Consider the following 15,201-nt stretch of genomic DNA (forward strand, 5'->3'; position numbering starts at 1 on the left):
CTGTATATCAGAGAGGCGGTAACTCACCAGCATTTCGAACAGGAATACGGCTTTCCTTAATTGTATTCTTTGTTCGTCCCTTCCAACGCAATTTAACCTCTTGGGGCTAGGTGGGACGCTAGCGTGCCACCCGTGGTGCACTCCATCAACAGCAGGTGCATTTCAAGAGCGGCAAATTTGAATCCAAATAAATGTCAAAATTCAAATTTTTCAAAAATACAACTATGTTACACCATTTGAAAGATAAACATCTCCTTAATCTAACCACGTTTTACGATTTCAAAAAGGTTTTACGGCGAAAGCATAAATTTAGAGTATGTTAGGACAGTACATTTACAAGAGTTGTGTGTAATGTTTTGTCAAGTCAAAGACAGGGTCACCAAAACCATAAAACCAGCTAAAATGATACACTAACCTTTTACAATCTCCATCAGATGACACTCCTAGGACATTATGTTAGACAATGCATGCATTTTTAGTTCTATCAAGTTCATATTTATATACAAAAACAGCGTTTTACTATGGCATTGATGTTGAGGAAATCGTTTCCCTCCAATAACCGGCAGTCAAGTCAGCGTCACAAATTAAATAATTAAAATTAGAAAACATTGGTAAAATATTATATTGTCATTTAAAGAATTATAGATTTACATCTTTTGAACGCAATCAACTTGCCAGATTTAAAAATAACCTTACTGGGAAATCACACTTTGCAATAATCTGAGCACTGTGCCCAGAAAAATACGCGTTGCGATACAGACTAGACGTCATGTTGGGGAGATCTAAAATCGAAAATACTATGTAAATAATCCATTACCTTTGATTCTCTTCATCAGATGTCACTTCCAGGTATCACAGGTCCATAACGAATGTAGTTTTGTTCAAAAAAGCTCATCATTTATGTCCAAAAATCTCCGTCTCGTTAGCACATGATGTAAGCCAGCCGGACTTCTCGTCATGAACGAGGGGAAAAAATATATTTCCGTTCGTTCAAACATGTCAAACGTTGTATAGCATAAATCATTAGGGCCTTTTTTAACCAGAACATGAATAATATTCAAGGTGGACGAATGCATAGCCTTTTATAACGTATTGGAACGAGGGTACCCAACATGAAGTAGCGCGCCAGGTGTCTAATGGGACATCACCGTTCCATGGCTCTTGTTCGGTCAGATCTCCCTCCAGAAGACTCAAAACACTTTGTAAAGGCTGGTGACATCTAGTGGAAGCAATAGGAAGTGCCAAAATATTCCTAAACCCCTGTGTTTTTCAATGGGATAGGTTTAAACTCAATACAACACATCAGGTATCCACTTCCTGTCAGAAAATGTCTCAGGGTTTTGCCTGCCAAATGAGTTCTGTTATACTCACAGACACCATTCAAACAGTTTTGGAAACTTTAGAGTGTTTTCTATCCATATATAATAAGTATATGCATATTCTAGTTACTGGGTAGGATTAGTAACCAGATTAAATCGGGTACATTTTTTTTATCCAGACGTGCAAATGCTGCCCCCTAGACCCAACAGGTTAACCTCTCTGGGCTAAGCGGGACAAATTCGTCCCACCTACGCAACAGCCAGTCTAATCCAGTGGCGCGATTTTCAAATACCTTAAAAATCCTATTACTTCAATTTCTCAAACATATGACTATTTTACAGCTATGACAAGACTCTCGTTAATCTAACCACACTGTCCGATTTCAAAAAGGCTTTACAACGAAAGCAAAACATTAGATTATGTCAGCAGAGTACCAAGCCAGAAATAATCAGACACCCATTTTTCAAGCTAGCATATAATGTCACAAAAACCCAGAAGACAGCTAAATGCAGCACTAACCTTTGATGATCTTCATCAGATGACAACCCTAGGACATTATGTTATACAATACATGCATGTTTTGTTCAATCAAGTTCATATTTATATCAAAAACCAGCTTTTTACATTAGCATGTGACGTTCAGAACTAGCATACCCCCCGCAAACTTCCGGCGAATTCACTAACAATTTACTAAATTACTCACGATAAACGTTCACAAAAAGCATAACAATTATTTTAAGAATTATAGATACAGAACTCCTCTATGCACTCGATATGTCCGATTTTAAAATAGCTTTTTGGTGAAAGCACATTTTGCAATATTCTAAGTACATAGCCCAGCCATCACGGGCTAGCTATTTAGACACCCGGCAAGTTTAGCACTCACCAATATCAGATTTACTATTACAAAAGTTTGATTACCTTTTGTTGTCTTCGTCAGAATGCACTCCCAGGACTGCTACTTCAATAACAAATGTTGGTTTGGTCCAAAATAATCCATCGTTATATCCGAATAGCGGCGTTTTGTTCGTGCGTTCCAGAAACTATCCGAAATGGTAAATCAGGGTCGTGCGCATGGCGCAATTCGTGACAAAAAAATCTAAATATTCCATTACCGTACTTCGAAGCATGTCAACCGCTGTTTAAAATCAATTTTTATGCCATTTTTCTCGTAAAAAAGCGATAATATTCTGACCGGGAATGTCCATTTAGCTAAACAGAGGAAAGAAAACAAAGCTTTCGGTCGACGCGGGCACGAGCCTGAGTCTCACAGTACTGTAACCAGCCACTACCCAAACGCGCTACTTTGTTTCAGCCAGAGCCTGCAAAGCCATGATTCAGCATTTTGCCGCCTTCTGAGAGCCTATGGCAGCCGTAGGAAGTGTCACGGGACAGCTAAGATCCTCACTCTTCAATAAACAGAGACAAGAAGAACGACACCTTGTCAGACAGGCCACTTCCTGCAAGAAATCTTCTCAGGTTTTTGCCTGCCATATGAGTTCTGTTATACTCACAGACACCATTCAAACAGTTTTAGAAACTTTAGGGTGTTTTCTATCCAAAGCCAATAATTATATGCATATTCTAGTTACTGGGCAGGAGTAGTAACCAGATTAAATCGGGTACGTTTTTTATCCAGCCGTGTCAATACTGGCCCCTAGCCCTAACAGGTTAACATATCCCAGAGGCTGCTCCAAGACGTCGCCAGCAGAGAAGAGGTATTCGGAGTGGACTTTTGGTCCGACTCAGGAGGCGTGCACACCATCCACCACCTCCGAGTATATTACTCGCTAATGATCAGTTCCTGGATAATAAAGTAGATATGAGGATGAGGAGCTCCTTCCAGAGAGACATCAGGCACTGTAAACATACTCTGTTTCACAGAATCATGGTCTTCCATACAGCCAGCTGGATTTTCAATACATCATGCAGATAGGAATAAAGAACTGGCGGAGGTGTATGTTTTATAATTACTACTCATGGAGTGATTGTGGTAAAGTACAGGATCTCAAGTCCTTTTGTTCACCAGACTTAGAATACCTCACAATCAAATGCAGACCGTATTACCTCCCTAGAGAATATGATTCAGTTATCGTCACAGCTGTGCATATTCCCGTCAAGCTGATACCACAACAGCTCTCAATGAACCTTGTGCAAACTGGAAACGGCTTATCCTGAGGCTGCATTTATTATACCTGGGGACTTTAATAAAGCAAATCTGGGGAAAACTCTACGGGAGTCCTATCAACACATCAACTGCAGTACTCGTGCTTCAAAAACTCTCAACCATTGTTACTCTCCCTTCCAGGATGGCTACAAGGCCCTCCCCTGATCTCTCTTCAGCAAATCAGATCACCACTCCATTTTGCTCCTCTCCTCTTCTTAAAGGCAGAAACTCAAACAGGAAGTACCCATGTTAAGGTCTAATCAACGCTGGTCTGACCAATCGGAATCCATGCTTCAAGACTGTTTTGATCACGCGGACTGGGACAAGTTCCGAGTTGCCTCTGAAAATATCATTGATGTATACACTGGTAACTGAGTTCATCAGGAAGTATATAGGTGATGTTGTTCCCACTGTAACAATTATAACCTATCCAAAATAAAAACTGTGGACATTCACACAAAACTGAAAGTGTGAGACACCGCATTTAACCACAGCATGGTGACTGGGAATATGATTGAATACAAACAGAGCAGTTATGCCCTCCGTAAGGCAGTCAAACAGGCGAAACATCAGTACATAGACAAAGTGGAGTCGCAACTCAAAAGCTCAGACAGGAGATGTATGTGGCAGGGACTCCAGACAGTCCCCGATTATGTGTTACGCCGAGTGGAACAGGGGAACCCAAGAACAGACTCAGACGAGGAAACTGGGATGAAGTAACCAAGGTATTTATTGCAACACAGGGGGAGATGGAGTGCAGGCCAGGGGAAGCTTGGGTGGGTTGCAGGAAACCAGGTGCGGAGGCTGAGGCTGGAGCAAGAGGGGTTGGGACAGGGTAAGCAGGTCTGGAGGGGAGTCCAAGGGAGTAATAGTGTGTGGAATCCAAGACAGAGTAGCAGGATGACGAGACGTGGGACTGGAGACAGGGACCAGAGTCAGAGCGGGCAGAACTGTAACGGAGAGGAAAACAGCGTCAGGCAAGGAAAACAGGCACAACAGGATCTGAATATGAACAAACGGCTAGAACCGTAGACTGACTGAGCAGAGATTACGATCTGGCAGTGTGAAAGTGGCAGGGCTGAGTATTTGTAGAGGTCTTGATTATGGAACAGGTTGCAGCTGGTGTGGATCTGCTCTGACTCCAGCACACCTGTCTCCGCCCACACAATCACACACACACAGAGAGAGAGAGGGAAGTGGAGAGAGTACTGGGGGAGAGGAGGCAAGTCAATGAGACACAGGATGAGCAGTAGAGGGCGTTGCAGGAACAGATGTGACATTATGAAGGGAAAACCAGCCACGTCGCCGACACGGACAGGCTTACCAACATAACACAGTGTTGCCGACACGGGCCGCACCCGAGGACTGTAGCACTCACTTCTGTCACCATGAATTGCTTTGAGAAGCTAGTAAAGGTTCATATCACCTCCACCTTATCCGATGCCCTAGATCCAGTTCAATTTGCATACCGCCCTAATAGATCCACGGTTGATGCAATTGCCATTGCACAGCATACTGCCCTATCCTGGATAAGAGGAAAACCTATGTAAGAATGCTGTTCAACTCAGCCTTCATCACCATAGTACCTTACAAGATCATTATTAAGCACAGGGCCCTGGGTCTGAACCCCAACCTGTGCAACTGGGTCCTGGACTTCCTAACGGGCCACCCCAAGGTAGTGAAGTAGGCAATAACACCTTCAGTAAGCTGATCCTGTGTAGATCAGTGTTTCCCAACTCGAGTCCTTGAGTACCCCAACAGCACACATGTTTGTTGTAGCCCTGGAAAAACACACCTGATTCAACTCATCGAGGGAGTGATGATTAGTTGACAAATTGAATTAGGTGAGCTTGTCTAGGGCAAAAATGTTTAATGTGTACTGTTGGGGGTACTTGAGGAATGGAGTTGGGAAACACTAGAGTTCTGAATCAGAGGCATAACATGCAGGATCTCCCAATAACATAATCATAAGATCTACAGTCAGTCACTATGATCTACTGTGTATTGCCAAATCCAGCTTACAACAGAATTTTGCAAAGTAACAGAAACATTAGAAACATGTATGAGGGTGAGCTCAAAAACAAGTAGATACCTGCAAACCAGGTATGAGAAGCAAAGGTGGTTGGCAAGATCAGGTCAGTGCAGGAACAGAAGCAGTGTACAGGTACTCCAGCAAAAGCTTTCATACATCTACGAGTCATGTTAGGACACATCAACATTTTTTTCCTTCCTTATTCACTAGTGAATTTAATGTGATCCTGTGGGTTTATCCACCAATAAATGTTACATTGACTTTTTCCTCTTCTCTGTCAATTCTTCATATTCCCTAATGAAAATCTGCATACCAGCAGAGAGGGACAGCTACCCTCCTGTAGTTTTTCTCTCCAACTCCAGTTGTAACTAACCAGATCCAGCTTATCAGCCAGCTAATTATTAGAATCAGATGCACTAGATTAGTGTTGGGTCTACAGGACGGTAGATTTGTAAATGTGTTTATGCGCTCATGTATTGGTGTATGTATGTGATTCCTCTTGTGACCCACCTGCCCTCGGCACTACTCTGGAGGTGTAGTGCCCCTCTCATTCCTCTTGATCTCGTTGGCCAGACAGACTGCAAGCACTTCCCACTGTCAGATGTCTTCCGAGGCGCCCCTCTCCAGAGGAACACTGAGGGGGAAGAGAGGTAGGGAGGGATAGATGGGAAGGAGAGGAAATGTACATGATTTTATCAGTAAGGTATACCAGTATTAATACAGGTATTCAAACTGGAAATGGGGTGTTTGTCGAGACAAATAATGCATTACTAAACCTTCTAAAAGGAGATTGAGAAGCTGATACTCATGTGTATATGGAAAGGTGGACTCTTCGTTGAAATGTTCATTGGCATCCCAGAGATTCGACTGACATTGAGACATGGGCTTGGTGATTAGTGTGTGTGCTTCTCTTGAGGTGTAATCACTAGTGTACACCGTGGCAAAAAGTTGCAATTAGACACAAAATGCTTTGCAACAAAAAACATTTTGAAACTAAAACGAGTTTCTATTTAACAAATGCACGTAGGTCCCTCTTCCATTTGGTTCTGTTTACTTCTGTTTGGTTCCTAGTTAATACATACACCATTGGTGTGTAAACGGTCGACATGGTGTGGGTGATGAGAATGCACACCAAATGCTGCTTGAAAAGGGGATACGCAGGGTGGCTTTGCTCTGGGTCTTTCTGACCTCCTTGGAACCTTGACTTCCAGGCTGGCTGGAGGGGGGCAGCAGGTAGGCTGGGGCAAAGAAGGTGAGAAAGCCGCGGGTGCTTACTTTTCCAGTCTCCCCACATCTGGAAACAAAGCCAACAGATTTAAGTTAATTCATTACATCAACTTCAAGGCAGACCTGGTGAGATTAAACATTAAAAAGGTAATTAGCTATTATTGCCTCTTAAAAATAGGAAGTCAACTCAGCTGCCTGGGGTGTGTATTCGTTATGCCGATTCTGGTGCAAAACGTTTAGTCTCATTGCTCTTATTGTGGGCACTTATCTGTGGAAAGTCTGTCTCACTCGAACATGCATACATATAGCACTTTACACAATTATCAGTGTATTCTATCATAGTAAAATGGGTGCCAGCACTATACCTTAATGGAACAAAAATGGAAATGAATACAAAAAAACAATGTTTTAACTGAATTTTTTGTTGTTGTCTGAAGCTGAAATAACCTTGAAATTCAAAATATAATTTGACCTATGCACTAACAAGGCTTTTCAGCATACTCAGCTTGACACCTACTAGAGTATAGCTTTATTGATCTACTGTACATCAACAGCAGATGTATTTTCATTATATTGGTCGATTACTCTTAGAGTAGGTTTACCCCATTAATGTACTCGGTAACGTAAAGTTAAAAAAAAAAAAATCATGTAAGACATCATCCCATTCCACTCATTTCAACATTATGGGGTGGTTTAAGTCTAGTCCTGGACTAAAAAGCAAGATAAATGGTAAATATCTAGACAAATTTCTATCTAGTCTAGGACTAGGAGTAATCTGTGCCAGCGAAACCACTTCTTAACCCTACATGTGACCTAGCCTAATGCCTACTCAGATGGGAAATGGAAAATCTGACAAATTGCTCATTGGACAAATTCTTTGGCCACTATACCTATTTTGCCAATTGGCCTGGACCCTTTTACCACACGGAGCCATGCTGATCCATCACGACTAGTCTGCCGACGTAACAGCACGAGGGGGCTACAACAGACTTCTTCCATTGCGATGTCCCTCTAAGACCCTTCTGCTAGCTTGATATCCCTGGTCCGCTAGCTGTCTGAATCGCCATGTCTCCAGTCCACCAGCTACTCACTGGACCCCTATGATCACTCGGCTACGCATGCCTCTCCGAATGTCAATATGTCTTGTCCATTGCTGTTTTGGTTAGTGATTATTGCCTTATTTCACTGTAGAGCTTCTAGTCCTGCTCAATACGCCTTAGCTAACCCTTTAGTTCCACCTCCCACACATGCAGTGACCTCACCTGGTTTAAATGATGTTTCTAGAGACAATATCTCTCTCATCGTCACTCAATGCATAGGTTTACCTCCACTGTATTCTCATCCTACCATACCTTTGTCTGTACATTATGCCTTCAATCTATTCTACCGTGCCGAGAAACCTGCTCCTTTTACTCTCTGTTCCGAACGTACTAAACGACCAGTCCTTATAGCCTTTAGCCGTACCCTCATCCTACTCCTCCTCTGTTCCTCTGGTGATGTAGAGGTTAATCCAGGCCCTGCAGTGCCTAGCTCCGGTTCCATTCCCCAGGCGCTCTCATTTGTTGACTTCTGTAACCATAAAAGCCTTGGTTTCATGCATGTTAACATTAGAAGCCTCCTCCCTAAGTTTGTTTTATTCACTGCTTTAGCACACTCTGTCAACCCGGATGTCCTAGTCGTGTCTGAATCCTGGCTTAGGAAGACCACCAAAACCCCTGAAATTTCCATTCCTAACTAAAACATTTTCCGACAAGATAGAACTGCCAAAGGGGACAAAGTTGCAATCTACTGCAGAGATAGCCTGCAGAGTTCTGTCTTACTATCCAGGTCTGTGCCCAAAAAATTTGAGCTTCTACTTTTAAAAATCCACCTTTCTAGAAACAAGTCTCTCACCGTTGCCGCTTGCTATAGACCACCTTCTGCCCCCAGCTGTGCCCTGGACACCATATGTGAATTGATTGCCCCCATCTATCTTCAGAGCTCGTGCTGTTAGGTGACCTAAACTGGGACATGCTTAACCTCTCTGGGCTAGGTGGGACGTTTGCGTCCCACCCTAGTCAACAGCCAGTGGAAACCCGTGGGGCGAAATACAAATACCTCAAAATGCTATAACTTCAATTTCTCAAACATATGACTATTTTACACCATTTTAAAGACAAGACTCTCGTTAATCTAACCACACTGTCCGATTTCAAAAAGGCTTTACAACGAAAGCAAAACATTAGATTATGTCAGCAAGGGGACCCAGCCAGAAATAATCAGACACCCATTTTTCAAGCTAGTATATAATGTCGCAAAAACCAAAACCACAGCTAAATGCAGCACTAACCTTTGATGGTCTTCATCAGATGACACTCCTGGGACATTATGTTATACAATACATGCATGTTTTGTTCAATCAAGTTCATATTTATATCAAAAACTAGCTTTTTACATTAGCATGTGACGTTCAGAACTAGCATTCCCACCGAACACTTCCGGTGAATTTACTAAATTACTCACGATAAATGTTCACAAAAAACATAACAATTATTTTAAGAATTATAGATACAGAACTCCTTTATGCAATCGCGGTGTCCGATTTTAAAATAGCTTTTCGGTGAAAGCACATTTTGCAATATTCTGAGTAGATAGCCCGGCCATCACAGGCTAGCTATTTTGACACCCACCAAGTTTGGTACTCACCAAACTCAGATTTACTATAAGAAAAATGTTATTACCTTTGCTGTTCTTCGTCAAAATGCACTCCCAGGACTTCTACTTCAACAACAAATGTTGGTTTGGTTCCAAATAATCCATAGTTATATCCAAATAGCGGCGTTTTGTTCGTGCGTTCAAGACACTATAATATAAGGCAGGGCTTTACCTAGCAAGGACCTATAGATGACCTTGCGATCTTACTTTGCTACCTGACGGTTTTTACTTTTTCATTACCGTATATTTTTACTTTTTCCCTCACTCAACTTTTTTCATTCAACTTTTTTTACCCCGGAGGTTTTATCTGGACATGGTTCGTCAGGACTTCAAACAGCCGACGCTAAGTAACATTAACATGATGCCTTCTAATTGCAGTCATTGTACTTATAATATACAGGAGAACGATCGCCTTTTTGGCAAGGATAGCTGTGCTGCAAGCCCAGCTTCAGACGCAATCGTTAGGCAAGGGTAATTTCAGTGTAGGAAAGGATGAAACAGCGTCTGTGCCACCAGTAAGTACAGATAGTAACGTTAGTATAAACCCCCTCACACGGTCCCTGCAGCCGGACATCTTTCTCATGGCTTCTGGAGGGAAACGCTGTAGGAATGCTCAACCGGTATCGCTTATTCAGCCGACAGAAACTTTCAACCGGTTCTCCCCATTAAGCGAGTCGGAGTCGGAGGCCGAGACTTCTCTGGTCTCTACTCCTCCCGTTGTCGGGTCTGAGAGGCCGAAGGCTCCCACCATTAGCTCTGACAAATTGAAAACCCTAGTCATTGGCGACTCCATTACCCGCAGTATTAGACTAAAAACGAATCATCCAGCGATCATACACTGTTTACCAGGGGGCAGGGCTACCGACGTTAATGCTAATCTAAAGACGGTGCTGGCTAAAGCTAAAACTGGCGAGTGTAGAGAGTATAGAGATATTGTTATCCACGTCGGCACCAACGAAGTTAGGATGAAACAGTCAGAGGTCACCAAGCGCAACATAGCTTCAGCGTGTAAATCAGCTAGAAAGATGTGTCGGCATCGATTAATTGTCTCTGGCCCCCTCCCAGTTAGGGGGAGTGATGAGCTCTACAGCAGAGTCTCACAACTCAATCGCTGGTTGAAAACTGTGTTCTGCCCCTCCCAAAAGATAGAATTTGTAGATAATTGGCCCTCTTTCTGGGACTCACCCACAAACAGGACCAAGCCTGGCCTGTTGAGGAGTGACGGACTCCATCCTAGCTGGAGGGGTGCTCTCATCTTATCTACGAACATAGACAGGGCTCTAACTCCTCTAGCTCCACAATGAAATAGGGTGCAGGCCAGGCAGCAGGCTGTTAGCCAGCCTGCCAGCTTAGTGGAGTCTGCCACTAGCACAGTCAGCGTAGTCAGCTCAGCTTTCCCCATTGAGACCGTGTCTGTGCCTCGATCTAGGTTGGGCAAAATTAAAAATGGCGGTGTTCGCTTTAGCAATCTCACTAGTATAAAGACCTCCTCCATTCCTGCCATTATTGAAAGAGATTGTGATACCTCACATCTCAAAATTGGGTTACTTAATGTTAGATCCCTCACTTCCATGGCAGTTATAGTCAATGAACTAATCACTGATCATAATCTTGATGTGATTGGCCTGACTGAAACATGGCTTAAGCCTGATGAATTTACTGTGTTAAATGAGGCCTCACCCCCTGGTTACACTTGTGACCATACCCCCCGTGCATCCGGCAAAGGTGGAGGTGTTGCTAACATTTACGATAGCAAATTTCAATTTACAAAAAAAAAAAAACAATGACGTTTTTGTCTTTTGAGCTTCTAGTCATGAAATCTATGCAGCCTACTCACTCACTTTTTATAGCTACTGTTTACAGGCCTCCTGGGCCATATGCAGTGTTCCTCACTGAGTTCCCTGAATTCCTATCGGATCTTGTAGTCATAGCAGATAATATTCTAATTTTTGGTGACTTTAAATTGTTGGGGATAGGGGGCAGTATTGACACGGCTGGATAAAAAACGTACCCGATTTAATCTGGTTACTACTCCTGCCCAGTAACTAGAATATGCATATAATTATTGGCTTTGGATAGAAAACACCCTAAAGTTTCTAAAACTGTTTGAATGGTGTCTGTGAGTATAACAGAACTCCTATGGCAGGCCAAAACCTGAGAAGATTTCAAGCAGGAAGTGGCCTGTCTGAGAAGTAGTGTTTCATCTTGGCTCTTTTTATTGAAGACTCAGGATCTGTGCAATAACGTGACACTTCCTACGTCTTCCATAGGGTCTCAGAGCCCGGGAAAACGTTGAACGATATCGAGGCAGGCTCTGGCTGAAACACTTTATCGCTTTTGGCAAGTGGCCACTCAGAGTACTGTGGGCTTAGGCGCGTGCCCGCTTCGACCGAATGCTTTGTTTTCCTTTGCCTGTTTATCTAAACGCAGATTCCCGGTCAGAATATTATCGCTTTTTTATGAGAAAAATGGCATAAAAATTGATTTTAAACAGCGGTTGACATGCTTCGAAGTACGGTAATGGAATATTTAGAATTCTTTTGTCACGAATTGCGCCATGCTCGTCACCCTTATTTAGCCTTTAGGATAGTGTCTAGAATGCACGAACAAAACGCTGCTGTTTGGATATAACGATGGATTATTTTGGACCAAACCAACATTTGTTATTGAAGTAGAAGTCCTGGGAGTGCATTCTGACGAAGACAACAAAGGTAAGAACATTTTTCTTATAGTAAATCTGACTTTGATGAGTGATAAACCTGCTGGGTGTCTAAATAGCTAGCCCGTGATGGCTGGGCTATGTACTTAGAATATTGCAAAATGTGCTTTCACCGAAAAGCTATTTTAAAATCGGACATATCGAGTGCATAGAGGAGTTCTGTATCTATAATTCTTAAAATAATTGTTATGCTTTTTGTGAACGTTTATCGTGAGTAATTTCGTAAATTCAACGGCAGTGTTCGGTGGGAATGCTAGTCACATGCTAGTCACATGCTAATGTAAAAAGCTGGTTTTTGATATAAATATGAACTTGATTGAACAAAACATGCATGTATTGTATAACATAATGTCCTAGGGTTGTCATCTGATGAAGATCATCAAAGGTTAGTGCTACATTTAGCTGTGGTTTGGGTTTATGTGACATTATATGCTAGCTTGAAAAATGGGTGTCTGATTATTTCTGGCTCGGTACTCTGCTGACATAATCTAATGTTTTGCTTTCGTTGTAAAGCCTTTTTGAAATCGGACAGTGTGGTTAGATTAACGAGAGTCTTATCTTTAAAATGGTGTAAAATAGTCATATTTTTGAAAAATTTAAGTAATAGCATATCTAAGGATTTGAATAACGCGCCACAGGATTCAACTGGCTGTTGAGTAGGTGGGACGCAAGCATCCCACCTAGCCCATAGAGGTTAAGTATAGTCTGGCCCAGGAGTGTGAAGGTGAACGGAAAGGCTGGAGCAACGAACCGCCCTTGCTGTCTCTGCCTTGCCGGTTCCCCTCTCTCCACTGGGATTCTCTGCCTCTAACCCTATTACAGGGGCTGAGTCACTGGCGTACTGGTGTTCTTCCATGCCGTCCATGGGAGGGGTGCGTCACTTGAGTGGGCTGAGTCACTGACGTGGTCTTCCTGTCTGGGTTGGCGCCCCCCCCTTGGGTTGTGCCGTGGCGGAGATCTTTGTGGGCTATACTCGGCCTTGTCTTAAGTTGGTGGTTGGAGACATCCCTCTAGTGGTGTGGGGGCTGTGCTTTGGCAAAGTGTGTGGGGTTACATCCTGCCTGTTTGGCCCTGTCCGGGGGTTTCATCGGATGGGGCCACAGTGTCTACCGATCCCTCCTGTCTCAGCCTCCAGTATTTATGCTGCAGTAGTTTATGTGTCGGGGGGCTAGGGTCAGTCTGTTACATCTGGAGTATTTCTCTTGTCTTATCCGGTGTCCTGTGTGAATTTAAATATGCTCTCTCTAATTCTCTCTTTCTCTCTTTCTTTCTTTCTCTCGGAGGACCTGAGCCCTAGGACCATGCCTCAGGACCACCTGGCATGATGACTCCTTGCTGTCCCCAGTCCACCTGGCCGTGCTGCTGCTCCAGTTTCAACTGTTCTGCCTGCGGCTATGGAACCCTGACCTGTTCACCGGACGTGCTTGTTGCACCCTCGACAACTACTATGATTATTATTATTTGACCATGCTGGTCATTTATGAACATTTTAACATCTTGACCATGTTCTGTTATAATATCCACCCGGCACAGCCAGAAGAGGACTGGCCACCCCTCATAGCCTGGTTCCTCTCTAGGTTTCTTCCTAGGTTTTTGGCCTTTCTAGGGAGTTTTTCCTAGGGAGTTTTTCCTAGCCACCGTGCTTCTTTCACATGCATTGCTTGCTGTTTGGGGTTTTAGGCTGGGTTTCTGTACAGCACTTTGAGATATCAGCTGATGTACGAAGGGCTATATAAATAAATTTGATTTGATTTGATTTTGATTTCTCTCAGCTCACTGGTCACCATAGCAGCACCCACCCGTAGCACGCACTCCAGCAGGTATATTTCACTGGTCACCAATTCCTCTTTTGCTGCCTTTCCTTCCAGTTCTCTTCTGTCAATGACTGGAACAAACTGCAAAAATCACTGAAGCTGGAGACTCATATCTCCCTCACTAATTTTAAGCACCAGGTGTGAGAGCAGCTCACAGACCACTGCACCTGTACATAGCCCATCTGTAAATAGCCCATCCAACTACCTCATCCCCATACTGTTATTTATTTTGCTCCTTTGCACCCCAGTTTCTCTACTTGCACACTCATTTTCTGCACATCACTCCAGTGTTTAATTGCTCTATTGTAAATATTTCGCCACTATTGCCTATTTAATGCCTTATCCTACCTCATTTGCACACACTGTATATAGATTTTTCTATTTTATTATTGACTTTATGCTTGTTTATTCCATGTGTAACTCTGTGTTGTTATTTGTGTTGCAATGCTTTGCTTTATCTTGGCCAGGTCGCAGTTGTAAGTGAGAGCTTGTTCTCAACTAGCCTACCTGGTTAAATAAGGGTGAAAAAAATATATAATAATTTCAAATGTAGTTGACAGCTTTTTAACATATTTTGAAGCTATACATGGTTTATGTTCCTGTTATAAACAATGGAGTAATGCAACCTTATGTTTTGGGTTATGATATGGTAAGACAGTTGCGCTATGCTCTTGTATGAGACATTTCTAAGTTATATAACATAAAAGGGTCAATCTGCGATTGCTACATAAATGTTTAATTTTGTATCCATAACTCTTTTGATGAATTTGAAAGTTATTACATTTCTCCACCCCCAATTCCTCCGATTTTTACCAAAACAGTGGCAGGGTGTAGGTTTTGTGTTTTTTTAAACTGCAGGTGGCCCCTTTAATAACCAATGGGTATAACCAATGTATCAATATTAGGACCATTGAACATATTCTCAGATGGCAGATTGCATGTGTGTCTTACATGACAAAACATGTTTACATAACCAAGTTCATTCATGGGGTAAACCAACTCTAAGAGTATGTATTAGGCTGTTTGAGAGAAAGATTGAATCCTTATCCACCCATCCAATGTGAGTACATCTGCTGTAGAAGTACAGTAGATCAATAAAGCTATACTCTAGGTTTCAAGTTGAGTATGCTGAAAAGCCTTGTTAGTGCATACTGTAGTTGAAATTAGATTTAGAATTTCAGACAAAAGCTTCAATTTCACATAAAACATCGTTTTTTGTATTAATCAA

Source organism: Salmo salar, chromosome 13 (genome assembly GCF_965601325.2).
Source record: "Salmo salar chromosome 13, fSalSal1, whole genome shotgun sequence".
In the NCBI taxonomy this organism is placed as follows: domain Eukaryota; kingdom Metazoa; phylum Chordata; class Actinopteri; order Salmoniformes; family Salmonidae; genus Salmo; species Salmo salar.